The sequence below is a fragment of the Canis aureus genome, chromosome 26 (genome assembly GCF_053574225.1).
Source record: "Canis aureus isolate CA01 chromosome 26, VMU_Caureus_v.1.0, whole genome shotgun sequence".
Taxonomy (NCBI): domain Eukaryota; kingdom Metazoa; phylum Chordata; class Mammalia; order Carnivora; family Canidae; genus Canis; species Canis aureus.
This window is the reverse complement of record NC_135636.1, coordinates 45,391,334-45,404,683: the sequence shown is the minus strand read 5'-3', so window position 1 is coordinate 45,404,683 and position 13,350 is coordinate 45,391,334.

Genomic DNA, 13,350 nt, shown 5'->3' with positions numbered 1-13,350 from the left:
GTAACAATCATAACATATCTTCAAATTAAAATATAAATTCCCTACTGTGATTTTTTTTTTAATATTTGTTTATTCATGAGAGATGCAGCAGAGGCAGAGACACAGGCAGAAGGAGAAGCAGGCTCCCCATGGGGAGCCCGATGTGGGACTCGATCCCAGGACCTTGGAATCATGCCCTGAGCTAAAGGCAGATGCTCAGCCACTGAGCCACCCAGGCATCCTCGGTGTGATTCATTTAATAAGAATCTCATTTATAACTAGCACGGAGCCAGGCAAACTCTTCACCATAGATGCTGCTCATAAAAAGATGTTTTATGCTGGGATCCCTGGGTGGTGCTGGGATCCCTGGGTGGCGCAGCAGTTTAGTGCCTGCCTTTGGCCCAGGGCGCGATCCTAGAGACTCGGGATCGAGTCCCACGTCGGGCTCCCGGTGCATGGAGCCTGCTTCTCCCTCTGCCTGTGTCTCTGCCTCTCTCTCTCTCTCTCTCTCTGTGACTATCATAAATAAAAATAAAAAATAATAAAAAAAGATGTTTTATGGTAAAATGGGCATCTCTTCTCTTTTGAATACTTTTCTCCATAGTTAAGGACATTTCCAGGACTTGAGTGTCACCCTTCCGTCCTGGAAGTCAGAACTCAATTTCCTAGCATCCTTGAAGCTTGGAAGCAGGTCTATGGATCTGGGTCCAGCCAGTCAGATTCCCCAGTGGCAGACTGGTGACCAATGAGGAGAGAACAGTGGAGGGAGGTGCCAGGGGCCCAGGAGAATCCACTCCTGATGGTGAGACCAGCCTGGCAGAGGATGCTCGGGTGTCCTGAAGCAGCAGGGAGAGATGCCCTGGCCTCAGTGACTCAGACCCACGGGTGGTGAGATTGTAGCAGCGAGCAGTCCTGCAAGGTCAACTCAATGTCATCCATAGCTGTTTGCCTCTCCTCTGAATCCCTGGTCACCTCACAGAGGGTCTGTGCACATTTCAACTTCCTTTTTCAAATTCTGCTCTATCTAGCTACAGAGTCATGTTGTCGGAAACAAGAACCTCAAAGAGATGTTTCTTCTAAAGGAAAGTTATTCCCTTGTCATTGGAAATTCAGCCCTGATGATCAGGAGATAGAAAGGCAAAAATGCCTCAGTATCCCTGAGGCTGCCGTGGAGGTGGAGCTGTCTGAAGAAAAACTTCCCTGCTACATTGCCAGGGCACAGGCCAATGCCAATTATGGATGCTGAGCTGACTCTCAGTGCTTTTTATTTTATAAATCACATACTCAGGTAACCCGTAGAGTGCATTTGTGTCAAATTGACACAGGCTTTCATGAAGAGGCATCAGCTGAAGACAACCCCTCCCCGAACCAGCACAACCCATGGCCCCAGAATCCTAGTAAGCTGGGAGGGCTCCCACATGTAAGTGGGAAAGCCATTGAGGGAGAGAGAAGGGGTGCTGATGAGAAGTGGTTGCTGCTTGGTGCTTGGAAAGGCGGCAGGATGAGTCTCTGCCAAGAAACCCAACCTGGCTCATTTTTGACAACAAACAAAGGACCGGATTGAAGATGTCATGGGAATCAGTGTTGTCCATCATGAATGCTTCTGTGGTCTCCAAGCAAAACATTTGAAAGACATTGAGGCCGAAGAGGGGAATAAGCAGCAGCCCCTGCCCCACACCCATTCACTGCCCCCAGAAGAGAAATCAGTGCTAAGAAATGTGTAAAAAGCAATTAAATAACATGAATAAACATTTTTATCGTTTAAGAATAATTCCACTGGCCACCTATTCTGAGAAAATAGGTCTAAAAACCATAAACAGACTATCTATACAAGAGCGCTTAGGAAAGCGGTATTTATAAAAATGAGGCATCTCTTAAGAGTTTGGCAAAAGAGACCAGCTTAAGAAGCCTTGTAGGGTGCTCCCCTTCATAAGCACTTGTCACAATATTCATTCTAAAGAGTAGTGGCAGGGGGAAACGTGGAAAACAGGTCAGGTGCAAAATTACAATTCCAGTTTTGTTTCTAAAAATCATATCTATATAATATAGATAGAGACACTTAGTAACATATAGGAATGACATATATAAAAATGTCAATATAATTGACAATTGACATTTGTATGATTTTGTATCTAGATATCAAGAGTTGAATATAACTTTTTTTACTTCCATCTTTATAATTTTCCATATTTAAAAAAATTTTAAAGCAAATATGGGTTAATGTTTATTCAGGAAGAAATTAATGCCAAGGTAATTGATATGTAATCATGCAAGATGTAATGAAACCTGATGCAAGCTATAAGGGGAACACACCATGATTCTAGCTAGAATCTAAAAATCGACCCACAGAATATATAGGAGGAAATATACAGAACTATTCTTAGCAGTTGTCACTGGGTGGTAACATGAAATCCAAATATTTTATCTGATTTGCACTTTCTTAAATTTCTTTTAATGGTTATACATTGCTTTAATAATATCTGGGAAACTTCTTTTTTCAAGATATGACTATATTATTACCCTTTTGAATAAAGAAGGCTAGATAATTCTGACATCCCACTAATCGCAGGAGCTCAATCATCAGAAGCAAAGGATTTAAATCCAAAGGATTTAAGTCCTCCACGTTACTGTCCTAAGTTTCTGAGAAGGAACAGGAAGCTCCCTGAGATATTAAATATTTAACAACAGTTTTAATTTTTTTTAGAAATTCAATCTTTAATGAGCACAAATCTTATATAACACGGTTGCTGTAAGAAGTAGCATTCATTGCATCTATAAATATGTTTGTTATAAGAAATTATTTTGCAAACTTAAGCTTACCTAAATATACTTTTTTATAGTTCATGCAATATTAAATAGGTATAAAGATATATAGAGATCTCTTTCCCTCTCTCTCAAATATATATAAAGATTACAATTTTAGTATATGTGCAGCTGAAGCAAGCACATATATATGAAGATTACATTTGATTTTCTGCCCAAGAAGAATTATTCTTCCTAAATATTTGACATTTGTTTCCCCGTATCCAATACCCCTCCTAGCAGCAACCCTGATTTTAGTTCAGAGATCTTCCTCTTACTCCCTCTAATAGTCAATACTACACGTAACTTGCAGAGACATTTGGCCAAACATTGTTTTGTGTGTGTCTGTGAAAGTGTTTCTAGATGACGTTAATATTTGAATGGTAGACTGAGTAAAGTCCTTCTTAACATGGATGGACCTCATCCAATCAATTGAAGACCTGAATAGAACAAAAAAGTAGAGTAAGAGTGAACTCCTCCTGCCTGGCTGCTGAGCTGAGACACGGGTCCTTTCTAGTTTTCAGGCTTGAGCTGACATCAGTTCTGCGTTCCAGCTTGCCAACTGTGGGTCTTGGGGTTTACCTCTGTAATCATATAAGCCATTTTTAAAAATAATATCTGTCTATGTAGGTATCTATCTATCTATCCATCCATCCAGGTTGCTATTCATCCATGTTCTATTGGTTCAGTTTCTCTGGAGAACCCTGACTAAAATACTCCCAATTGGTCTGTGTGGTCTGGCTGGGCTCTAACACTGTCCTCAAAGTGAAGCATAAGAACAAGTTTCATCCAATCAGTAAGCTGTGGCCACAGGATTGTTCAGGAATCAGCACATGGCCAAACTTAGGCCAATCAGAGCCCGGGCTTCCGATTAGAATGAGTTCCAGAAGCTCTCTCTTCCAGCTAGCTGTGAAACTGTAGGAAAGCAAGTTCTAGAACAGTAGCCAGCATCTTGCCATATAAAAAGTGAGCTCATTTGAAGATGGATCCAGCACAGAAGTGAAGCTGAAGAGTGGAGAGAGACGAAGTAGGGCCTGAATTTTATTTTATTTTATTTTATTTTATTTTATTTTATTTTATTTTATTTTATTTTATTTTATTTTATATTTTTTTAAGATTTATTTATGATAGGCATAGAGAGAGAGGGGCAGAGACACAGGAGGAGGGAGAAGCAGGCTCCATGCTGGGAGCTTGATGTGGCACTCGATCCTGGGACTCCAGGATTGTGCCCTGGGCCAAAGGCAGGTGCTAAACCGCTGAGCCACCCAGGGATCCCGGCCTGAATTTTAAAGTGTTGCCTTGGTCCCACTGTGCTAAGCTAGCTCTCGTCCTGAACTTTTCAATGACAGGAGTCAATTCTTTATTTGCCTATGGGATTTTGGCTTAATTTCCTGTGACTTACAATTAAGAGTGTTAACAGATATGTTCCAGCCACGACAATGTCTCGACAGAGTCTGAGGCAAAGGCTTGCCAAAGGGAGTCAATATTGGGAAATGACTCTGGGAACCTGAGCAGGGGGTGGAGGATGCTAGGAAAAGTGCAAAAGGGGGAGGACAGGAAGCTGTTCCGAGGGCTGTTTACTGAGCCAGTTGCACACAGGGAAACTGGACTTATCCTTCCTGGGAACTCTTTGGGGCACTGTCAACTACATATCACGGAATTGTTCTCACCGCAAAGACAGCACCTGTTCACTCATCCGAGTTCGGTCAAGGGTTGCCCTCGGGTGTTAACTTCTTTGCACTTCCACATTTGTTCTTGTACCCGAATGGCTGCTGGAGCTACCTGAGGCCAACAGCAAATCCCCGAGAGGTGAGGCATAGCTAAGTGACGTGTACCTTTGCACAGCTGTTCATCAGGCCAAAGGGCAGGTTGGAAAGATGAGTCTAGGGAGGGTATCAGACCAGGCACTAAAGATACCAACACCATTAAGTATCAGCTACCAGCAGAACAGATCTGTTCTCTAGGATTGAACTTCACCATTTTTTTTATTTATTTATTTATTTATTTATTTATTTATTTATTTATTTATTTATTTATTTATTTTTACGTACTTGGAAAAAAACTCACAGGCTGACTCCTGTGGAGCCCAAGCAGGACTCAAATACTGACATCTCCCATTGTTCTTGCTTAAGACTAAGTAATCCCCTTTCGGAATTTGCTGAATCAAAGTCTAAGGAAATCCTTCAGATGCAGAACAGGGTCAGACCAGTTGTGCATAGGTAGGGAAGGGCTTTCCCCTGAAATGAATGAATGGCCCCACTGTCATTCATCACTGGAAGAGATCAGTCTGGATCTGACAAGTGAAGGAGGTGAACTTTAGATCAAGTAAAGAAAAAACTTATTTTTTTCACCCTGATCCAGAATTTAAGGAGGTCAGGGGAGAGGGACCTGCCTTGTTCACTCAGGCATTCATGCAGCATCTTATTTATTGAATGTTACCAGAACCAGCCACATAATCTGCAGGGCCGAGTGCAAAATGAAAATGGTGGTGGTGGGGGAGGAATTGTTCAAACATTATTAACAATTTCAGTATGGCAACAACAGACCACTAAACCAAGTCTGGGGATCTTCAGAATAAGGAGCCTGAAATGTCATCTGTGTGTCAGTCACTGGACTGGTTTCGGGCACACACCAGTGAAAAACACACCTCTGGCATCTGTCCTCATAAGGAGTCTAGGCTGGGATTCATGCCATCCCCTCTCGCAGTCTCCCTTTCCAGGTGTCTTGCACAGCATGAGCACTTGCTCGAGTGAGTTTGATTCTATATTAAATAATTTTCCATGCCACCTCCTCCCTAAGCCTCTGGAACTTAACTGAAGAATCAGTGATACATATTCCAGTGAAGAGTGAGGTGGTCTGGCTATGTTGAGGGACATCAGGTGTGTCTCCAGGAAGCACATTTGTCCCAAGGGGGCAGCTTCCTAAGGGATTGTCAAATATAATTTTAATTATTAGCCACAGTTGATGTATACTCTGATTTAGACCCTAACTGCTAAATAATCTATGGCCTCCCATGCCCTGGAGTTCCCACTTTACCCCACAGGAAGTTCCCACTCTCCCTATCCTCTTATATCTGACTGCTTAACATAGCTACCCTGTCTGCACAATCTCTGAAGATCTTTGAGTCCAGGACTGCTGAAATCCATGGTACTCACTAGCTAAAATTTACAGTATCCCTCACATCTACTTTCAGAGAACATCTCTGCAGCCTCTAAAGCTTGCCAAACACCAACATCTGCAAGGGGAAAGAAAGCTGCCAGACCCAGAACCAACCAACTAGTTCTCCTAAGTTGGGGAATGAGAGCAGGTGCCACCATGAGAAGTGTGAAGGGGGCTCAGGTGCAATCAGGACACACTCAGGTGTTCTTAGTAGGGGATTTTCTGTACTTACCTTGCCATGGATAAAACTGTTTACATTACAGGAAATTTATATTTCTTATCGCTGGGTTATATGAATTACTCTTATCATAGTCTTACGCTTTCACTTTAGCTTATGCTGTGATGGGTTCAGTAAATTAATGACTAAAATCGTAGGAATCCTGTGAAGATCATAATTCTGGAAGAGGCATCCCTGTCTGCTGAAAATGCCATGGCATGGTTTTATTTCAAAGAAAAGAAAAAAAATTGAATCCTAAGGTACCTTTCATTAAAAAAAAATCTCTAATTCACATGAAAGTGTGATGCTTTATGTTCAAGTTTACCATACTAAAGACAGTCCCTGATTAAGTAGTAGATATTTTTAAATTCCAAAAATGATCCCTTTTTTATATGTATATTAAACTGCAATAAAAGTTTTCTTTTTAAAACAATTCTTTAAAAAAAATTTATTTATTTATTCATGAGAGACACAGAGAGAGGAAGAGACATGCGGGGAGCCCGACACTTGACCCTGGGATCGCGCCCTGAGCTGAAGGCAGATGCTCAACCACTGAGCCACCCAGGTGGCCCCTAAAACAATTCTATTGTTTTTTTTTTCCCTGGGTTGTATGATTGTAGGTGATTCTTGTTGGCTTATTTTAAAAATTTTTGTTGCATTTCCTAAACTCCAGGGATGAGCTGCTCAAGCCTTAAATCTTTCTCTCAATCCCAATTTTGTCCAAAATCGATGATTACCTAATGAGCATTTGGTAATACAAATGTCATCCACCTGATACTCTAGGCCAACTACTTTCCAGACCAGAAAGGAGATGCATACCTAGCCCCACACACTGAGATAACATTGTTCTTCTGAGCCAAACAAATCAGTTTCAGAAGTTTCCAAGTTACCTAGAACAAAACAAGGAAGTTTAGCTGAGATCATTTTAAAGAAAAATGCTTACTCCTTATAAACCCACCTCCACTTAATTATTTCCTTTGTCTTGGCTCCCTAAGAAGTTTGGTGTATATTCAGAGGAGGTGAAGACGGTGGCATCATGGGGATCCAACTGCAGAAAGCCATTTATTCGGAATGAGAACCAGGGTGATTTCATCAACTATCTTGGGTATCAAATTCAGATGCCTGAGAGGGACACCAAAATGTGGGAACACCCAGTCGTTTGAGAAATAAAAATGTCTAAGCACTTTGAGTCTCAAGATTTTGAAAGCAGGGGTACCTGGGGGGGCACAGTCGGTTAAGCATCCAATTCTTGGTTACAACTCAGATTATGAGATCAGGCTCCATGCTTAGCACGGACTCTCTCTCTCCTCCTCCTTCTGTTCCCCTCCCCCAAGGTAAGTAAATAAATCTTAAAAATAATAATTTGAAAGCAAGAATACTAATCAAATATTCCGCTGGTATTCAAATGACACCTGCTGCATGTCACTCCGGGTCTCGGTGTCCTATAGCCCTGGTACCGATAATTCTTTAGTGGTGGGTTTCTATTTTGGAATCCTTCCACATCCTAACCCTGATCGTCCAGCTACACTTTTGCAAGCCTCTGTCCTATGCCAGATAAATTCCCTCATTGATTAGTGTAGCCAGCACCAGTTTCTGTTGCTTACAATGAAAAGAATCTAAATTGCTACCAAATCCAAAATTTCCATCTCCACCAGGCCTCAAGAAAGGCCTGAAAATAGGAGCTGTTAAACCATCAGGACCCTCTCTGCACTTCTTTCAGATCAGCTGCTCCAACCTTCTTTATATCTGAGAACTTTCTTCCTGTACTGCTTCAGTTATAGGGGTACAGGAAAAGATGATCTCCCCGTAATTCCTGATCAAGAGACCAGTTCACACTAATGAGTGGGTTATTTCCCAAATCCCAAATCAATGCTTGGTTGTAAGAGCCAGGTGGCCCGTTTGAATCAGTTGTCCACCTGTCTTGGTTAATGTATGGCCAGAATCCATGGTCATGTGCCATCATGGCTGTCAAGAGCCCAGGCCAGTGGAGTAGGGAGAGAAGCCACTTCTCACTAACTCACTTTTTTGTCTTTCACATGGGCTCCCTTGAATCATGATTCTGGGAAGCTCTGCACTGGAATCTGTGATCGTTGTCTGGTATCTAGCATGAACCTCTCCATGTGTTTCATGAGACTGGTCATCAGCAGAGGCCATGATTTTATAAGGGTTGTGGAAGGTAGTTCCTTGAAAGTTTATTAGTAATAAAATAGTAGGGGATAGTCACTTTAGAAACAGAGTTTGATCTTTTGTGCCTTCATTCACTGTCCTAATTAAAATATCCCAGTTGATTTTATAAGACAAAAAAAATGGTCTATTTACATCTTCTTGGTCATAGGCATTAAGGCAGCAGAGGGACATAGAAGAACACTACTCTTGGGGATAACAGGGAGAATTGCTTGATTATGATAGGAATAGTTCTCAATCATTTGAATTTCACATCCCCATACATTTTTTTAAAAATATGGACTGGGGAGAAGTATCACCAGAGAGGTGCCAACTTTTTCTTTTGCTAAGGAAGGACATTAAACAAAGGAAGCTTACATCTAAAACCAACAACATATAAACAAAGATTTTACCATTAAAAAAAAAAGGCTGGAACAGAATAAAAACCACCTTTCCCCATATAAATTTGCTCTTCTAAACTTGTTCCAACTTTATAAAAATCCCTAGCCACTGAAGCAGTAGACCACCCAGAAACCCTTTCCAGTGAACTTGCATTTGGAATCCACTCCACAACACAATCTACCTTACCAGAGAGTAAAGTTTAAAATGGGACCAAAGACAATACCACTTCCATTAGAATTATTTCCTCCTACAGCCAAGGTTTTCAACAGAAGTGAGGGTGTGGTCTCCCATCTGAGTGTGGTGTCCTGTGACATGAACTTCTAGCTGGAAGCAAAACAGAGCCTTATATTACCCACTTGCCATGTGTCAGGCCCCCTGATAAGTGGTATCCATACAACACCTTTACCTATACCTTTTCACTGATGAAGAAGCAGAGGCTGGGAGAGATAATACCACTTGCCCACAGGCACATAGGCTGATCAGTTCTGGAGCTGGGATTTGAACCCAACTGCATCTGCCACGCAAGTCCACTTTTCAGATCGTGACTTTTCTCCTTGAAGATTCAAATGAAGATTTTGACAACCAGGACACACACATTCTCATTTTAGAGAAGAGCTATTCATGAAACAACTCATTTTATTTTGGATTCAGACTTGAGACTTCAGAAAAATGTTAATAGCTCTCTTGCCTGAGTCATGGTGGTCATCTTGTTGAATAACAAAATATCTGAGTCACTTAGACTTCATGTAGGAAAACACACACACACACACACACACACACACACACACACACACACATAAGGAGCTTTATTTGTGATTGAATGGTTTTGAAATCAGGTCACAAGCTCAGGCATGAGGATAACATATTTATGTTGGTGAGATGTCCTGATTGTAAGTGTTATGTAAGGAAAAGTGAACAGGTTGGCACCTCTGAGACATGTCAATGGTGAAACTCTATGGACTCATTGATCACATGTCTTCAGAACAGGGCAAGGGAGACTTTTTGTTGCATTCTATCAAATGGTTATTTATCTCAAGGATAAAAAATAACTTCCCTTCATCCCTATGTCTTTGGATACATTTCAACATCTGAATTTAATTCCTGTACATTCACTTGCAGCCCTGACCTTATTATGTTGGTGGAATTGCCATTGAGTTCTAGGAGAACAGACTCTTCTGTCCCTGAAACTATCCCCTGACCTCCTATAAATATCTCCAATTCCTTTACCAGGATTTTCAGTTAGAGAAAAGGCTTCATTTGAGGCTATCTCAGTGAAAGAAACAGTCAGACTGAGATCCATACACCATAGCAGATTCTTTTCTGAAAGCCGGTTTTGATTAAAGACAGAGTAGCAGAGTAAGTGTGCATTAGATGTGATGAAAATATATAAAGAGCTACCCTGGCATTTACTGCGGGTCAGATGTTATTCTAAGTGCTTGACATGAATTAACTCATTTGATCATGTTCATAGCATTAGGAGACAGGTACCATCATAATCCATATTTTATAGATTAAGAAACAGACACAGAGATGCTGAGTGATTTGGCCAAAGTTGCATAGCTAGGAAGTATGAGAGCTGGATTTAAACTCCGTTGGTCTGATTTAAATTAGTTCCTTTTAACCACTACCCTAACTAGGCCGTTGAGATGGAGCGGGGAGCGGCCGGGTGGTGGTACCACGGAGAGAGTGCTGGTTCCCAGAAAGGACTCCAGACTTCCAACCCTACTGAGGACACCTTGCTCTGTTAATATTTATTAAGATTTGAAAAGAAAATAGACAATTCTCTTATTGATTCAAAACGAAAAATGCAAACATTCAAAGAGTCTTTTTGAAAAGTCTGTTTACCATCCTGGCTTGGCAAGTCCCAGGAACGGGCTGCTGCTCAGGATCCTTGCAAGGTTGCGGAAGACGCCTTGAAACATTTGAAGACAATATGGCCTTTTTGCTCTATCCTGTGGTCACAGTTGGTCAGATTTCTTGTTTTACAATAACAAATGCCCAACGTGGTTAACCTGAGCAGAAAAAGGAATTTGTTGATGGCTACCGTGGAGTCCACAGAATTGATAGCAAAACTGGAGAACCAGACCTGAAAAAGTAGGCAAGCCTCAAGGGAGATTAAGCACCCAAACTGTTGCCAGAATTATACCAAAAGGAAAGTCTGGTTAGGTTCACAGTCCCTGAGACCGCCACAAGCCCTGCTGGCATAGCACATTGAATTCCCCAGCTGCCACAACCCAAGGAAATCTCAAGTCTACAGGCTTCTCATTGAACCCCCAGCCAGAGCATCTGATAGACTGAGGTCAGTCACATGCTCTCTCATTGTCCCACAGCTGAGAGAGGGGCTTTCTTTTTAATTCCAGTATAATTCATGTACTGTGTTATATGAGTTTCAGGTGTACAATATGGTGATTCAACACTTCTATCTATTACTCAGTGCTCATCATGATAAGTGTGCCCTAGTTCACCCCTGCCTCCACCCACTTCCCCTCTTGGAACCATAAGTTTGTTCCCTATGGTTAAGAGTCGGGTTTTTTGTTTGTTTCTCTTTTTCTTTGTTCCTTTGTTTTGTTTCTTAAATTCTGCATGTGAGTGAAATCATATGGTATTTGTCTTTCTCTGGCTGACTTATTTCACTTAAACTAATGCCCTCTAGATCCATCCTTGTTGTTGCAAATGGCAAGATTCCATTCGTTTTATGGCTGAATAATATTCCACTGAATATATATACCACCTCTTCTTTATCTGGCAGTGGACACTTGGGTTGCTTTCATGTCTTGGCTACTATAAATAATGCTATAATAAATATAGGGATGCATGTATCTTTTTAAAATAGTGTTTGCATTTTCTTTAGGTAAATAGTAGTGGAATTATTGGGTCATATTCCTATTTTTTAATTTTTTGAGGAACCTCCATACTGTTTTTCACAGTGGCTCCACCAGTTTGCTTTCAAGGGGGACTTTTCTGAGCCCCTTTGGCTTCTATAGTGGTGCAAATATCCCTATTCTAGGGTTCCTTAAAATATTCTAGGTTTGAATGCTGAGCAGAATGGTGTATTTGCCATCTAGATTTAAGGAAAATGCAATACTTTTTAAAAAGATTTTATTTATTTATCTATGAGAGACACAGAGAGGAAGCAGAGACATAGGCAGAGGGAGAAACAGGCTCTCTAGTGGGGGGGAACCCAATGTGGGATTTGATCCCAGAATTCCGGGATCACGCCCTGAGCCAAAGGCAGACGCTCAACCATTGAGACACCCAGGCATCCCAAGGAAAATGCAATAATTACCAAAAGTATGGAAAGAGATATTCAAGATGGGACATGGGAGAGTATGAATAAAGCTGGATGAAGACATGCTCTGAGTCTCAGCTCTCCCACAAACTTACCGTGTGACTGTGGGAAGGTCACTCAGAGTTTCTGAGCCTGAATTTCCTTGTTTGTAAAATGATAGTCAACATGGAATTTACCTTCTGGATTTGCGGTGATTCCCAGAGACGGTGAGAGCAGGGAAATTCACAGCATTTGCAAACCCGAACACTTTACATACTAGTGTATATTGATTCTCTACTTCCACTAGAGGCAAAATTAGCAGGAAGAGAGTCCTGTAGGAAAGGGACTTTAAGTTAGGGGGCGCCATGAGAGATGCAGGGTTGAATTCTGGAGAAAACCTGAAAAATCACCTCCCCTGTTAACATGTATAGAAAAGTCCATTCACATCTTCTTCCAACACCCTTGAGAATGTAATCCCTTAGGTATTTTTTTCCCCTACAACTAACCGGATGGCCATGATCATGGGATGTTCCTTCTAGATGGGCACTTTTCAAGATGTCTTGTAAAAGTTTCGCTTTAGGAATCTTCTCTTTGTTCTCATGTGACAGAGGCTTCTGAAGATAGGATTATAGACATAAAAAATGCCACTGGGCCCGAAAATGCCACCTCAGCTATACCCACCCAAAACATCAACCAAAAGCACTCCTTATGAAATCAAGACAATCCCCTGTCTTTGGACTCGGTTAATAATAATTTATCTGGTATTTATTTGCCAATATTTATCAACTACTTGTTACATGCCTCATACGCGTTGTCTTCTTTAATCCTTGAAATAAGTTGAAGTAAGTTTACAGAAGCAGAAATTGAGTCAGTTTGGGAACTAGAGAATGTCGCTTGTTCAAGGTCATGCTTTATTTTTATTTTTTTAAAGATTTTATTTATTTATTTGACAGAAAGAGTGAGACAGCACAAGCAGAGGGAGCAGCAGAAGGAGAGGAAGAAGCAGACTCCCTGCTGAGCAGGGAACCACATGCGGGCTCCATCCAACCCGAGATCATGACCTGAGCCAAAGACAGACACTTTACCAACTGAGCCACCCAGACACCCCTCAAGGTCATGCTCTAAATCCAGGTTTCTCTTCCTCTAACCTTAACCATTACACTATAGATGATGTATCTGACAGGATGAGTGAGCAGCTGGGGTGCATATGGAGTGTGTGTTGTGGGTGCATGTTCACTAGTTGGGGGGTGTGAGGGCGTGACCACAGGGGCTATGTACGGGTGTACAGCTACAGGTGTGTGGGCAGGTGCATGAGTGTAGTGGGGGTGGGGATGCTCCATGGATGAGCCAGATTTCCTGC